Source organism: Parasteatoda tepidariorum, chromosome 7 (genome assembly GCF_043381705.1).
Source record: "Parasteatoda tepidariorum isolate YZ-2023 chromosome 7, CAS_Ptep_4.0, whole genome shotgun sequence".
NCBI classification, from domain to species: domain Eukaryota; kingdom Metazoa; phylum Arthropoda; class Arachnida; order Araneae; family Theridiidae; genus Parasteatoda; species Parasteatoda tepidariorum.
The window spans coordinates 12,784,386-12,798,778 of record NC_092210.1 but is presented as its reverse complement, the minus strand read 5'-3'; the positions used below and the strand labels follow the sequence as shown (position 1 = coordinate 12,798,778).

The window sequence follows — 14,393 nt, the reverse complement described above, 5'->3', positions numbered from 1 at the left end:
AAAGCTAAGTTACTCTAATTTGCTAAAATGTAACTTAGAACTTACCTACTAGTCTACATTTATAATGATATGCTGTACAAATGAGATTTTAACAGCATTGGAGATTTCAACATTTAAACAGCTCTAAAAACACTCTTATTTAACTTCTGAATTGTAACTATTGAAAACTGCAAGAATTATAGAGTGATTAGTTTATTTCAAATACATCTTTGATGCTCAATATAATATTTGTCAGAGGCATACTATTTTAGAGTAGCTTTTAACTACATATTTTAATATTTTACTACTTTGAGCTTGTATTTATTACATCTTTACCACACAATTGATTTAGTAATAATGCTGGAGATTTCTAGAAATTTTAGTTGAAAAAAGTTAACTATAGATTCAACTTTGGCAGACTATTATGCATGGGCGTTACATGTTTGTAATTTTCAAGGAGGACGAATTTAAAATACTAAGTCTTAATGGTTAACTAAATTTCACACATTAGAAAAAGAAATTCTTATATATGCTAAGCATTTGAAAGAAAAAAGTATTTTTTTATCATTTTCTCTTTTTTCACTTAACAACAATTTAAATCGATTATAATTCAGGAAAATTTTATTTTCCTGAAATATTGATGGAGACTCTTAGCGATTTCTAATTATTGAGAGGAACATGTAAACACCACTAAAAAGTCATTAAGTATGTAATCCCTTTACTAATTCTCGACGCTTTCAGAAATTTGACATTTCGTGAATTACGTTGAAAAATTCCCGAATGACTCTTGTACATCCATGAAGTACCAAATGTAACTGTTGCGTTACAAAACCACAACATCGACTTACTTCCGTCGTTACAGTAGCGTAACTTTTGTAACTGCCCTGTTAATTGCAATAGTAACTTCCCGGTTAACTGCAAAAACATCAAAATGTTCGAGTCTTAACTAAAAACAGAAACGAATCGTAGCTCAGAACATCGTGTAAAGATAACAGTTACATAATTTTCACATGTTTGTTTACAGAAAGAATTCTAAAATCAAACTGATACCACAGTTTGATTCCAGAAAGCTTATAGTTAGGTAACAGCAAACGTGTATCAGATGCGACTATGGAGGGAAAGCAAAGTATTGGGGTACATGGTTAAAAAAGGTGAGTTGAAATATGCTAATTAAATTACTAAATAGTGCGGGCGATATTTTAAGGTTCGGATTAATTCACAAAATGAACATTTGCTAACGAAACATATTTTTTTTAAACATTTGGATTTTTAACTATCGAAATACGGGGGATATCGCTAATACTCTACTGGAAATACGGGTCCAATAGTTGATTCAGGTGACCAATCAAAAGTTTAGACAGACCCCATTACTATTGTAAAAAAATAATAATTAATAATTCCACTTTACGGTATTTTGCTTCGGTTTTAAAGTTAATTTTAGGCCTGTAATCAAAAATTAAATTTAAATGATCCTTCAGTTTTAATAATCAGTGGAACATATACCACTTTCCCTGTCAGTGCAACATTGGCAACACCCTACAAACTAGACGCCCTTTAAAATGTCGACTTAATGCACACGATAGATATGTTCGTTATCAAGAGTACGATAAATCATTGTTGGAATCCTTGGCATTAATTCAATCTTGAGAGTGACAAAATTATTTCCACCTCAGTCACATCAGCTCCTCTTAAGGCCCTAGAATCTTGTTTTATTCATATGAATGCTGATTCCCTTGTTAACAACATTAGTTCTTACCACCACTCCATAGCTCGCGGAAATACATTTCCCCCTGATTTGCCTCTCTCAGCCACTGTGGGTTTTTTTTCTTCTGTTTTCCTCTTTTTTCCCTCTCGGCTTCAGTGGTTTTTCTAATTTTATTTCTGATCTTTATTTTACCATTGTTTGTTGGCAACTTTACATTTTATACTTCAAATAACATTTATTTCTTCTTATTTCCGTCTGAAAAGTCTTGAAAATGGACGCCTTTCTTTTGAGAGCTTAAAACATGTCGACTTTTATTTCCAATTGAATTTCCGAATGAAGCTTTTAATCAAGTAATATCTAATCTCTTCAGTTTCCTGGGATTGTTTTTTAAGCATTTAATATTATACTATTTCAAGTACAATTTTGATTTAAAAAAATCGATCAAATAGTTCTTGAGATTAATTTATTAGGGTTTATTTATTCTCCCAAACATCAATATATCAGCTTTTAATTAAAGTTTCCTGAAGCGATAGACTTATCCTAATTTTGTTTATACTCCCGTCTTATCTTAAACAGTTATTTATCTCAGTTTTTTTAATGTCATTGTTTGCAGCAGCTCTCAAACTAATCCTTTATATTTTAATCAGATTACAGCTTAGAATTACGGAAAAATTGAAGAAAATATAAATTAAATGCTATCTTCTACTTTACCTTTTTTTTTTGTTTGATTTTAAGGAAAACTCTGCGAGGAGTTTTCGAAAACATATACTAATCTCGTCAGTTGTGAAAGAGAAGTTGAATTGTAGAACTGAGCCTTAGAATTCTTACAATTTAAATTAATGGTTTCTAAGTGGTTATTTTTCTTTTACATCTTTATTTATGTCTATCGAACTGATCAATGGATATCAATTATATACCTATTGATCTACTGATCAGCGCAATAGATATCAATACCGATTGATAGATAAAAATACGATTGGTCAGTCTAATTTTTATAGCAAAACAATTCCAATAATATTCAATTTTTTAAAACAAAACTTTTTTTTTCAGTAATGTATCGCAACTAACTCCTTTCTGTGATGAATGAATTTTAAAATACAATGATGCGTAATCAGTATATCCGCTCATTTTAAGTTTTTAAAGGAGCCTTGACTTTCGACACCGTTACTCATAAACTAGATCGAAAGCTTTGTGAATGGGCATGTTTCGTTCATGTTTAGATGGATTTAAAAATGAATGCTGAATCGATTAAAAATGCTTCATAAGCAAGTGAAATGAAATTTTATATTATTGTCCTACACTTTCATTCTTTAAATATTATATATTAGCTAGAAAAAAGAGTAAAAATGTAAGATATTTCTTCAGTAGACAAAAACCAACATAAAATACTTTCATTGCGATGACAGTGTTTAAGACTATCAAGGAACAGTTATGATCAAGAAAAGTTTGTTTTAAAGAAAGTTTGTTTTAAAGAAAGTTTGAAGTTGAAGATTTTTAAGAAAAGTTTGTTTTTTTGTTCTTTTTGTTTCCATATTTGAGGGATATTAACAACCGAACAAAACTATACCGAGTATTCTCTGACAACTGTGCTGAACCAAGCTCCGAATCGTTAAAACGATTAAAATTGTTAAGTTCTACTTCTATTTTTGATCTGCAACGGATTTCGTATAATTTCAAGGTTAACACCGCTTCATCAGATTTTCCGCAAAACACTCAACGCCACATAAAATATTTTTGAATTTTTAATTAACTTATTTCTTCTTTTTTTCAAATTGTCATAATTTAATTTTTGGAAAAGTTCACAATTTTGCTCCTTCCTCTTCGAATAGCTTCTATTCGAATAATTTTTTGTTCCTTACATCTAAAGGGCTCTCAAGGAGCATAGAGTTTACCTTGGAACGGTATCAAAATCCGAAGATTAGCTCAAAGCTTGCATACAGGGACAAATAAAAAATGAGTTTGCGTGTTTAAATAGAAATTAAAATGAGGACAAAAGTAAAGATACTAAAGACATGTCTAAGCTGTCGTTACTTCACATACCTGTTCACTGGAAATCTATCAATGATCAATTAGTTACAAATGCTACCAATAGGAATAACTTTCAGATGAGATAGGAATAAGAGTCGTCCAATAGGAATAGTCTAAACGCCAATTGATTAAATGATGGGAGAAAACTGATCTAGTTCAGCCTCTGACTTAGAAACATCAAAAACGACGATAAGTAAAAAAGTAGATAAAGAAAATGTATAATTAAAATCATCACACACTTACTTATTATTATTTAATTATATACATTGTATTTTAATATGAAGATCTCTGAAGTGTATTTTAAGAGATAATTCGTTTTCCATTCGTTGTATTAAAACAGCACAGTTCATAATATTATTACAAGCTAAATAATGTTCAAAAGTTTTATTAAACAAATAAAATATAAATACTCAAACATTAGAAGATAGCACTGAACTATTTAAAACATGCACTCTTGTAAGCTTTTAATAATACGAAATAAATTCATCTCGTGCAATATGGTTTAAGTTATCACACGGTAATATATCTCTAGAATTAGTTTCTTTCAAAAATGATGCTAATTTACAAACTGTCATCTCGAAACATTATGAAAAGAATTGTTTGCGATTCCACATGAATAGATATTCATTGCCATAGTAGTTTAGCTGCCTTGGTAAAAAAAAATTGCCCTGATTTTGGAACAGTAAGATAAATGGTGTATATCATATGAATTTCACGTGAAAAAAACTTCTGAATGGGACCTTGATATATGACATCATCTATCTGCTGTCAAGAGTTTCAATTAACTGTCTTTACTGTCAAAGCACTTACTTTCATAAAGAAACTTCCAGATACCGATGTTATTTATTGTGAGATTACCACACAATAAATATTTGCTTTCACAGTATGCGCTTGCAGAATCATTTTGTAAACATGATAACAATGGAAAAATAAATGCATAATATTTATATTTGCCATTACTGAAAAGCAGTTTCTGTCGGGTATAATTATACGGAATAAAAACTTTTGTAATAACTACCTTCTTCAATCATTATTTTATTAAGTTTTAATTTTAATTTTATTAAGTTTGATTTTTTACACCGTAAAATAAAATCTGTTAAATTTACAGAAAAAAATATCAGCTCGTGTGCCTGTATAAAACCGTTTATTTCATGAAAAAATACTGTTATTTAAAAACGGACGCCAGTTTTTTTAAGCAGATAAGTATTGCTATTTTATCACAATCCAAATTTTAACAAAATTTTTTAATAATTGTTTAATTCATAAGATTAATACTAATAAAAACTTTAGTAATAACTAATATTTTTAATCATTATTTTATTGTCTTTCAATTAAGCATTTTCACACTGTAAAATAAAATCTGTTAAATTTACAGAAAAATATATCGGCTCGTGTGCCAGTATAAAACCGTTTATTTCATGGAAATATTCTGTAATTTAAAAACAGACCTCTGTTTTTTTAAGTACTGTTATTTTATCAAAATCCAAATTTTAACACATTTTTTTAATAATTGATTAATTCATAAGATTATTATTATTTATCCTTAACGTGTAAAATTACTTCTTTTTTTTCTTCTCATTTCACACACATTTTGTTTACCTAAGTTCAATTTCTTTTTCTAGTGCATTTGATTATTTTTCAAAACTAGGTAATCATCCATTTTTTTAAGATTAACAAGCATTAATAAAGTGTTATTGCACAATTTTGTATCAGTTACATTTTTACCAACGAAATGTGTTCTATTTTATTGTGAAAAATATTGAATTATAAGAAAAAACTAATAAGTGAGTGGTACATACGGGGGTTGTAGAAAAGGTGGAGATCCTTATTTTATTACATTTGTTCAGGAAACTCCAATCCATGATAGCATTTGTGCGAATACATTCTTAAAAAAAAGAACTCTCTTTTTTTAAGAAGACACAATTCCGCGTAAGAAGCTTAATATTTCTAAATATGAAGAAAAAGGATCTTGTGGGGAACAGACATTCGATAATGTCAACCTTCATTTATCAAAAGGTACCTCAATATTGAATCGTGTTAGCATGTCTTATATACAAGTGAATTGATGTTTAATAATTGTAGTGGTAGTTACGCCAAAATACTCCCCAAACAGAATTTTATCAGAGATATCATTCGAGGAATGTACAACACTAGTTGCGGTATTTGCGAAAGACGGAGGAGCTGTGTTAATTTCACCGGATTTTGATCTCTGGCGGTAAGAGCTGTATTATGTTCACCGAGTATAAGCGTTTGTCGTGAGAGCTGTATTAAATTTACTGTTGTGTGTGTGGTCTCTCCTGTGTTGCTATTAGCAGTCGAGTGCGTGCAGGAACTCGTTGTGTGTTAATGCGGTTGAGAAACAACAGCGAGAGGAGGACAATGATGCCGTCACAAATAGTAAGTCAACTGTACAATGAGGACCATTCATTGAAGAGGGCGTCACAATTCATGTCGGCGAATGTTTGTCACGCCCGGGTCACCAATGCAGCTAATAGACTTTCGACCATGCCAACTTTCATCTTATAAAAGGAACCTCACGATTGAATCGAGTTAGTCTGTCTTATATGCTAGTGAATTGATCTTTAATAATAGTAGTGGTAGTTACGCCACAAATTCAAGATAACTTAAAATAAACAATTAGGTTTTAAATTTCGAGAAAATGTTTCAGTCCAATCATTATAGCAAAAAATGTGTGCTTATTCGAAAAGACCTAGTACCCAAGGTAATATTTTTGATAAAAGGCTTTGTCATGCTTTTATAAATGAGACTTGAAAACTACCCAAGTCTCTTCTGTAAGCTTAACCCTTTAATGAGAAAGAGTAGGGTGATTTGAAAAGAAGTGAATTTCTTCTAAGCTGGAAAAGGAGAATTTGTTTCCAACTTATTCTTCACTAAATAGATGATAGGCCAATAGTTTAGAAGCTGAAAAGTTCAAAAAACGATAAATTTGTACTTGTACCTATTTAGACATCTGATATTGATGTTTGAACATAAGAGACATTGTTTCTTCTGTAACGGATCAGGCTGAATTAAATGAGACTATACATGAGTCAATAGTACGTAAAATTCAAAATTTGCAAGCGTTTCCATAAATATTTTTTTCCTATGCGGCATTCCTATGTGATCCAAACCGATTTGCGACCTTATGGGGTCATTGCAAAAATATCCTATGCGACATTGAGTGCTTAATGAAAAATCTGATGATGCGACGCTAACTATGAAATTATATGAAATCCGTTGCAGATCAATAAGTTTGTGTGGCGTAACTACCACTACGATTATTAAACATCAATTCACTGGTATATAAGTCATGCTAACTTGATTCCATCATGAGGCACCTCTTGATAGATGAAGGTTGGCATTGTCGATAACACCGACTCCCACATTGGTGATCTCCGGACGTGATTTGAACACGCAGTAAGGCCCACTTCGCAAAAACTTGACAGTAACGCCTACTTCGTTTGATGGTCCACATTGAACAGTTGACTTGTGACATTATCCACCTCCTCACGCTATTGCTACTCAGTCTCGTCTCGATTATTGGACACGTCTGCCTGCCTACACTCGACAGCTAATGGCAACACAGGAGCGACTACGACTGTGAAGTTAATACACCTCTCACATTCAGCACTCAAAAATTCGGTGTCCTTAAAACCAGCGCTCCCGGTCTTTCACAAGTACAGCAACTAGTGGTATCCGTTCATCGAATTCTATCCGTGAAAAAATTCTGGTGGGGGAGTATTGTGGCGTAACTACCACTACGATTATTAAACATCAATTCACTGGTGTATAAGACATGTTAACTTGATTCAATCATGAGGTACCTTTTGATAGATGAAGGTTTGCATTGTCGATAACTCCGCCCCCACAGTGTGGTACATTTTCTAATGTTTTTTTTTTTATATTGAATTGAATGAGAGAGAATTCGAGAGGATAGGATAAATAGTTTGAATTTATAAAGGCTTCCTTCATAAGATGCAATTCAAAAGCAGTACATTTATACAAAGAAGATCCTTTTTACTTTTAATATATTAACTCTTTTTATTTTTCACTTCAATTAATAACTAGTATTAAAACTAATTATCATTGGAATTAATAATAATAAATGTCTTTTTTGCGTTTGTCCCCACCAAATTAGTGCCTTTTACCGTTATTTTTGCTTTTCAGAACGAAACTTAATTTATTTTTATTTCAAATACCGTTGATTTTAAATTATTTAACTTTATAGTAGCACGTCTTAAAAGTATAATTATAAACAGAACAATAACGCGGTTTCCGATAGTTCAGAAGAACGAATTTAAAGATGTAGTTTTTATTTTTAATTTTGCGCACTGCACGTTTAAAATATTTTTATTTTTTACCACATTTTTATTTTGTGTGGTCAATTTCAAATGAAAAATAGTAAAAAAATCTAAGTATGTATAGGGATGATAAAATCGAATCATGATTAACTAAGGATGAAAAAAACGACCTAAATGGAAGAAAAGAAATCCATTAGTGGAACTTCTTATAAATAGATTCTGAAGTAAACTTTATTTTTATAGTATAAATTTAGGAAAAACTGTATTTAAGAAACTTAAGTTCTTTTATTTTTAGTTTATCCATTTCCTTTTAATAGTTTTTTGGGTAAATAATCCGTTATCATTATTCTTAAAGAAATCGTAATTTTTCAAAAAAGACAAATTACGAAATAGGATTTTCTGCTAAATGGAAAAGCTTCCTCGCATTCTATTAGAATTAACATCAAATAAAAATAATTAAAACATTTATAGGATTTCATTTTTCTATTAAAAGAGCAAGGAATCTTTCGAAATAAGTTTTATAGTTCATCCATGGAATATAGTTTTGAAGTGTATAACAGTTACTTATAAACTAGACAAATACAAATTTTGATCAAATATAACACAAGCCTGCGATAAAAAAAATACAAGGGGTCTGATTGCTGAACTTTATGTATTTTTTGGTGCTGAAATGGAGAAAAATGCAAAATATCTGTCACGTCACGTTTTTTTTTAAAAACTCAATTTTACAGGAATTTTTATGAATATTTACCATAAAATTTTTTTCGTTTTTGAATTTCTTGCCTGACCAACATTCCTACTTTGGTTAAATCTACAAAAGTACCCCTCTATGACATCTTCCTGTCATCGTCCTTCTCTCTGTCACAATCTCTCTCAACCAATAGCGTCGCGAGAATTCTTATCTAGGTTCACTGACCTCTCAGAAACACTAGCAAGCGTAATAGGGAGTCATTTTTCGGAAGCATTTTAACGTCTGCTTTTCTCTTTTTGCTCTTCGTGAAACATAGCTTCGAGTTCAAGACATTGTGAAAATTTCCCACATGACTTTTGTTATATACGCTGCGAGCGATTATAGTGCTGTTAGAAATCGCATGAGGAGCATTACAGACTATGTAAGACAACTCTATCTTGCATATTTTGGCAGGAAACTCGGAGACCAGGACAAATCGTGGGCTCCTCATAAAGTTTGTGTGCAGTGTCTTAATGATCTACGCTTATGGCACCAAGGAAAGAAGACTGCTTTACCATTTGGAATTCCTATGACGTGGAGGGAGCCCCAAAACCACTTTGATTATTGTTATTTTTGTTCCCGCCATGTTCGTGGGTATAACCGGAAAAATCAAAGGCTAATATCTTATCCTAATAACATTCCATCGGCCATGCACCTCGTTCCTCATGGACCTGATGTGCCTGTGCCTTTGCCTCCAACTGAATTACCAGTCATCTCTTCAGAGTTCGGAATATCCATATGTTCAAGGCTCCGATATCGAGTGTAAGCCATCTGCAGCTGGTTCACCTCAGCCCTTCTCTCAGGTTGAACTTAATGACCTAACTAGAAATCGGGGCCTTTCGAAAGAGGTAGCTGAATTGTTAGGCTCCAGACTGAAAGAAAAAGAAACCTTATTGGCTAAAGGAACATATTTTTATAGGTACAGGAATCGTGAAAAGGAATTTATTAAGTACTTTGATGAAGAGGAGAACTTGGTCTGTTGTTCTGATATTCCTGGATTGATGAGCAAATTTAATGTCATCTATGATAAAGATGAGTGGAGGCCGTTCATATATTAATCTAAAAGAAATTTCAAAGCTGTCCTTCTTCATCATAGGAGCCGTATGCAACCGTACCAGTTGGACACTCAGTATATTTAAAAGAATGCTATGAAAACCTGACACTCGTCCTGGACAATATAAAATATATCGACCACAGTTGGACCATTTGCGGTGATTCGAAAGTTATCTCCATGCTTTTTGCTCAACAAGGGGAATTTACAACTTTCCCATGTTTCATTTGTGAGTGGGACAGCCGTGTCAAAACTCATCATTGGGTCAAAAAAGAATAGCCAAAAAGACAAAATCTTGACCCAGGCACCAAGAACGTTATTCGAAACATCTTAGTTGATCCAAAAAAAGTATTGTTACCTCCGCTACANATGTATAGGGATGATAAAATCGAATCATGATTAACTAAGGATGAAAAAAACGACCTAAATGGAAGAAAAGAAATCCATTAGTGGAACTTCTTATAAATAGATTCTGAAGTAAACTTTATTTTTATAGTATAAATTTAGGAAAAACTGTATTTAAGAAACTTAAGTTCTTTTATTTTTAGTTTATCCATTTCCTTTTAATAGTTTTTTGGGTAAATAATCCGTTATCATTATTCTTAAAGAAATCGTAATTTTTCAAAAAAGACAAATTACGAAATAGGATTTTCTGCTAAATGGAACAGCTTCCTCGCATTCTATTAGAATAAACATCAAATAAAAATAATTAAAACATTTATAGGATTTCATTTTTCTATTAAAAGAGCAAGGAATCTTTCGAAATAAGTTTTATAGTTCATCCATGGAATATAGTTTTGAAGAGTATAACAGTTACTTATAAACTAGACAAATACAAATTTTAATCAAATATTACACAAGCCTGCGATATAAAAAATTCAAGGGGTCTGATTGCTGAACTTTATGTATTTTTTGGTGCTAAAGTGGAAAAAAATAATGTAAAATATCTGTCACGTCACGTTTTTTTGAAAAACTCAATTTTACAGGAATTTTTATGAATATTTACCATAAAATTTTTTTCGTTTTTGAATTTCTTGCCTGACCAGCATTCTACTTTGGTTAAATCTACAAAAGTACCCCTCTATGACATCTTCTTGTCATCGTCCTTCTCTCTGTCACAATCTCTCTCTACCAATAGCGTCGCGAGAATTCTTATCTAGGTTCGCTGACCTCTCAGAAACACTAGCAAGCGTAATAGGGAGTCATTTTTCGGAAGCATTTTAACGTCTGCTTTACTCTCTTTGCTCTTCGTGAAACATAGCTTCGAGTTCAAGACATTGTGAAAATTTCCCAGATGACTTTTGTTATATACGCTGCGAGCGAATATAGTGATGTTATAAATCGCATGAGGAGCATTACAGACTATGTAAGACAACTCTATCGTGCATATTTTGGCAAGAAACTTGGAGACCAGGACAAATCGTGGGCAAATCCTCATAAAGTTTGTGTGCAGTGTCTCAATGATCTACGCTTATGGCACCAAGGAAAGAAGACTGCTTTACGATTTGGAATTCCTATGACGTGGAGGGAGCCTCAAAACCACTTTGATGATTGTTATTTTTGTTACCGCCATATTCGTGGGTATACCCGGAAAAATCAAAGGCTAATATCTTATCCTGATAACATTCCATCGGCCATGCACCTCGTTTCTCATGGACCTGATGTGCCTGTGCCTTTGCCTCCAACTGAATTGCCAGTCATCTCTTCAGAGTTCGGAATATCCATATGTTCAAGGTTCCGATATCGAGTGTAAGCCATTTGCAACTGGTTCACCTCAGCCCTTCTCTCAGGTTGAACTTAATGATCTAACTAGAAATCGGGGCCTTTCGAAAGAGGTAGCTGAATTGTTAGGCTCCAGGCTGAAGGAAAAAAAACCTTATTGGCTAAAGGAACATATTTTTATAGGTACAGGAATCGTGAAAAGTAATTTATTAAGTACTTTGATGAAGAGAACTTGGTCTGTTGTTCTGATTTTCCTGGATTGATGAGCAAATTTAATGTCATCTATGATAAAGATGAGTGGAGGCTGTTCATATATTAATCTATAATAAATTTCAAAGCTGTCCTTCTTCATCATAGGAGCAGTATGCAACCGTACCAGTTGGACACTCAGTATATTTAAAAGAATGCTATGAAAACCTGGCACTCGTCCTGGATAATATAAAATATATCGACCACAGTTGGACCATTTGCGGTGATTCGAAAGTTATCTCCATACTTTATGGTCAACAAGGTGGATTTACAACTTTCCCATGTTTCATTTGTGAGTGGGACAGCCGTGTCAAAACTCAGCATTTGGTCAAAAAAGAATAGCCAAAAAGACAAAATCTTTCCAAGAACGTTATTCGAAACATCTTAGTTGATCCGAAAAAAGTATTGTTACCTCCGCTACATTTAAAATTAGGTGTAATGAAGCAGTTTGTCAAGGCTGTTCCGAATAATGGTGATTGTTTCAAATACCTGTGCAAAAAGTTTCCCAGTTCATTCCAAGCCAAGTTGAAAGAGAAAATCTTTGTTGGTCCAGATATCTGCAAACCCATGAAGGATAAAGAGTTTGAGACTAACATGACAGCAACGGAAGAAGAAGCGTGGACTGTTTTCAAAGATGTCGTCAGCAAATTACTGGGTAATTACGAGGATCCTAATTATAAAGAAATTGCAATGAAAATGCTGTACAAATTTAAAACTTTGGGTTGCTCCATGAATTTCAAAATGCATGTCCTTCACTCACATGTGGACTTTTACCCCGAAAATTTAGGAGCTGTCGGCGAAGAACAAGGGAAAAGGTTCCATCAAAATATCAGAGAGATGGAGAGTAAATATCAAGGAAGAAGGGAAAAGAACGTTCTCTCCGACTACTGGTCTATGACAGCTAGGGATAGATCTGAGATTAAGTAGAAAAGAAGATCATCAAAAATAAGTTTTAGAGAAAACGAGTATGTGCTTAAATAGAAACTTTTCTCTTTTGTTTTTTGATTGTTTTGTTTTCTGTTTCAAACTTTCATATACACGTGAACAATAGTTGCTATTCTTGGTCAATCGTCAATTTTACATAAGTTATCTTAATAAAAGTAAATTAAAATGGTATGTTGGTGATTTTCTTCTAGAAACTGATGTAAAAAAATTTAAACACAAGAAACTTATTGTTTTTCTCCCGACCAGAGGTGACTTGTGCGATCTGGAAACAGTATTTCTTATTCATTTTAACCCATAAAAAATAGCCGATAGCTCAAAAATCAATTTACTTTCACAAGATTAAGTTTTACTTAGATCAAAACTAATGAAGAAGACAGTTACCGTATAGTACATGCAAAGAAAATTCCTTTCCGAGTAGGATTATCGATTTTACAAAACATCCTGACGTGATTGAGGAAAATGAAGGTCATTTTCGAAATCAGCACTTCAAATAACATATAAATCAACTGAAACTTCTCTTGTATTTTTCAAAAACTTACATTTCGCAGGCTTGTGTAATTTCTCTTAATTTTTTTATTAGCGTCGTTGAACAGCCGGTTCAATTTTTTTGCTTACAATAACTAATGCTCAACTACGTAGCCTTGTAATTTTGCACCTAATCCAGAAGACAAGGAAACTCCTGGATCAAGTGTTCGGAAACATTTGCGTTCGTGTAGGACTTTTTGATGGAACTAACTCTCATTCGAGTTACATGGAGAAGGAGACCACGAGAACCTTCCATGGTTAGCCTGATGGCAAGGGGACTCTAACCCATGATCCGTCTACCACTGAGGATATTTCACGTCAGCACTGTGGTCGGTGCTAGTCGGATGAGTAATTCGTGTCGACCAGCCATCGCTCCAATTCAAACCCGGTTCACCTTATTGGAAGACGAACGCTCTATCCCCTGAGCCATCATGGCTCAAATACAAATTTTAATCAAATGCATGTTTATAATTAAAATGTTATAATTTCACAATTACCCATACTGAGGCTCCTCTATAGGGGGAACTGAACCGTCAGCCATTATGGAGCAAACAAGTTCGCTAGTTACGTAGTGTTAATGCTAGCGTGAGAGATTGAAGCCATTTAGATACCTAAAATTATTGATGTGGATAATTGTGCAGCGATGAATTAACAGCGTAACTTAACAGCGTAAGAACAGCGTAACAGCGTAAGAAACAGCGGTTGCAGAATAAACAGAAAATGGGTTAATAGGGGTTATGGTCCCCTCTTACAGATATACAGGCCTTGCAGCGTTATTTGATACTTGAAATAAGACAGCTTATCATTCCCTGTGGCAATTGGAATGTGGAAATTTCATACCTTCCGACTGCAACAAGTGTTACGCACGATCATGCATGTGTATTACAATTGTTGAATGGTTATTTGTCTTGTATTGTATTAATGTATGTGCACATCAAATTTTATTAAAATTGGTTCAGTAGTTCTTGAGCTAATCGACCAAGTCTGCAAATTCTCTTAATTTCTTACTCCAGTGTATGTAGCAAATACAGAAATTTCCATTAAAAACTGCATTTATTAAGTAAATATTTATTTAAAATATGACCTTTAAACAACACTTAATTATTAATTTAAAATTTTGAATGTTTGTGTGGTATAAAACTAAGTAAATAAAGGCAA

At 32.9% G+C, this 14,393-nt stretch overlaps 1 long non-coding RNA gene across 3 annotated transcripts in view; it reads right to left on the bottom strand.

Annotated features, from left to right (window-relative positions):
- Positions 1 to 14,393, bottom strand: part of LOC107445494 (uncharacterized) — an 81,204-nt gene that overhangs the window by 56,888 nt on the left and 9,923 nt on the right. The window lies entirely within an intron of this gene.